This window comes from Mchenga conophoros, linkage group LG22 (assembly GCF_057382185.1).
Source record: "Mchenga conophoros isolate Kocher_MC1m ecotype Shallow Benthic linkage group LG22, M_conophoros_male_GT1.1, whole genome shotgun sequence".
Classification (NCBI taxonomy): domain Eukaryota; kingdom Metazoa; phylum Chordata; class Actinopteri; order Cichliformes; family Cichlidae; genus Mchenga; species Mchenga conophoros.
Genome location: NC_140546.1, coordinates 28,655,829 through 28,659,009, shown reverse-complemented (window position 1 = coordinate 28,659,009; position 3,181 = coordinate 28,655,829).

Here is a 3,181-nt window from a genome sequence, read left to right as displayed (position 1 = left end):
TATTCTGGGAGAGTAGAAAAGCGCTATATAAGAATCAGTACATGTTATCTTATTGATTAGCTAAATATGGTCAGTTATGGCAAAATGCACCAGGGGGCAGCTATTCTTACTTGTGATGCTGTTGGCAATTCAACCAGTGGCAACAAAGTGAAGTTAGAACATACACCGACCAGGCATAACATTCTGACCACTGACAGATGATGTAAATAACACTTCATCACGGCACCTGTTAGTGGGTGGGATATATTAAGGAGCAAGTGTAGATTTTGTCCTCAAGGTTGATGTATTAAAAGATTTGACCGAGTCTGACAAGGGCTAAATTGTGATGGCAAGACAACTGGGTCACAACATCTGCAAAACTGCAGTACTTGTGGGTGTTCCTGTTCTGCAGTGGTCAGCATTCATTAAAAGTGGTCCAAGTAAGGTCCGAAGGCAGTTCTGTGTGGTCTGATCTAACAGGCAAGCTACTGTAGGTCAAACTGCTAAAAAAAACGTCATGCTGATAAAAAGGTGCCAGAATACACACAGCATCTCAGTCTGCTGTGTATGGAGCTGGATAGCTGCAGATCAGTCAGGGTGCCCATGCTAACTTGTGAACGAGGATGCACTATGGGAAGAAGGGAAACCAGTGAAGCAATGTGATGTTTTTGGGCATTTTTTTCTGGGAAACCTTGGGTCCTGCCATCCATGTGGATGCTACTTTGACACGTACCATCTACCCAAGCATTGTTGGAGACCTTGTATACTCTTTCACAGAAAAAGTATTCCATGATGGATGTGGCATCTTTTAGCACAATAATGTGCCCCGCCACAAAGCAGAAACAGTTCAGGAATGGATGAGGAGTACAACAATGACTTTGAGATGGTGACTTGGTGTCGGGGTACCCCAAATCACAAGCCAACTAAGCATCTGTGGGATATGCAGGACAAAAAAGACCAATCCACAGAGATCCCATCTCACAACTTACAGGACTTAAAAACAAAGATCTTGCAAACATCGTGGTGCAGATACCACAGCACACCTTCAGGGGTCTAGTGGAGTCCATGTCTCGACAGGTCAGGGCTGTTTTAGTATAAAATGGGGACCAACAAAACATTGGGCAGGTTATCAGAGTGCTATGCCTGATCAGTGTATAAAGAGTTTAGGTTTTACATGGGCTCTATGTAGGAACACATCTTAGCAAATAGACACAACATCCTGAAAAAATTACTTTGCTTTTAAGACCATAATATTGCTCACAGGTAATCCTGTGTGTTCTAAATAATAACTTTTATCCACATGGGCCACATTTCTTTCTCTTTTGGGCCACATGCTGGAAGGCTTTATTATTGCCCTAATGCCTCAGGGTATGGCCCTTCTCATTGCTCGCCTGTTAGACAATACTTTTAAGCTAGTGAATGGTCGTATTTGTCTATATAGCTATTTGTCTGTATCACGTCACTTTTCCTTTTTTCCAGACATGATCATGCTTAATGAAGAGAAATATGGAGTCTAGATATTCTGGAAATGACCAATAACGATTAATGGGATTAGTTTTAGGGAAAGAATACGGCCCTGATATGCCGAGCCTAATTGAAAACCATGTGAATATCACAGATAGATTTCATATACACAGTGATCTGTGTTTTCTATTACATTCACAGTGATTTTCTTTCTATTTGTGGTTATTCTGTCATATTTAAGACAAACATTAAGGCAAAGAATAAAATATATCAACAGTTTAATATTAACCAACAGGCCACAAATGCTTATCAATATTTTATTTTTAATTATTGTTTTTTTTTTAACTATTCACTTGTAGACAATGATCAAATCCCCTCCCTTGTTCTGAATTTAAAACACAACACATTTCTACGGTTCAATCTGCACGTGAGCAGCCATCACTCTGACATACACACAGCCTTGTGCACACATTTGTAGAGCAAGAATGGGGGTGGGGGCATGCATGCTGAAACCACTACTAGATAGCCTGCAGACTCCCAGAGAGGGAAACAGCTGAGATGGTTGTTATGTAACTCACAGTTACATAAAAGTTATCGCTACAGTTAAACACGTCCTATAGATTTAAAGCCATGGTAACAACAGGCAGACTGTATCGTCTTGCATGCAGTATTTACAAAAAGGGCTTTTGGGCTCTCTGTAAAGTAGCATTTGATTACTCTGAGATTTGAATCATCAGCTGCACTTTAGTCCTAAACAGCTACCCGCCAACAGTTAAACATCACTGGGATACATCTACCTGCAGCTGCACTTGCCTTACCATGCCCCAGAGGCACATTATTCCTGCCAGGCTTCCTGTCCACAATTAAAGCATTACCATTTTCAGATCAGCTAATGATTGGATCTCATCGTTTCTGTGACGGGAGGGAAAGAGGGGAGGAGGCAGGCTGGTGGTGCAGCACACTGTGTTTGTCTGGACTTAAAAAATGGGTCAGGCTTCCAGCTCCAGCCACAACACACACCAGCATGGCTGACTGCTTTTGAAAAGAAGGTTCCACTACTCCTACAACTAAAGAGGAATGCTTCCTGTGGATCAGCTGCTGGTGACACAGTGGCTGCCCAGTAGGAGATAATGCAACCCCCCCATCATGCAACCGCTTGTCTTCTGTTTCATCACAAGGCTTTGAAATGTCCATGTAGACATGGACAGTTTCTCTTCTTGTAAGCATATACCAGTATATTGAATCTTTTATGTACTTCTATATTAACATAGATTTTTTTCTGTTTTAATGAAAACTCATCAGAAAATTTCAAATGAGTAATCAAGTCTCCTAATTCAAAGCAATGACCTGATTACAAAAACAGATTTTTTTTCAGGCCCCAGTCTTAGCCACAAGGCTGAATGTATGAAAAGATAATCACAAACACACACACAAACAAAGTCTCGCCTCCCCAAATGAGACCAAATCCTCTACCACACACACACACACACACACACACACACACACACACACACACACACACACACACACACACATCTGCAGATTTTGGCTGGTGCTGCCTCTGGACAGTGCTGACAGACAGCCCTTCTGTGCCTCCCCTTGCCCTCCCCATCTCAATGTGTGTCTGTGTCTCACTCACCCGTCTTTGTCCTGCGAAGCACCAGAGATCCAGTTAGAGAGGGAGACTGATGCTGGCAGGCTGTGAACGCCATCTGCTCCTCCGCAGCCACACTCAGCT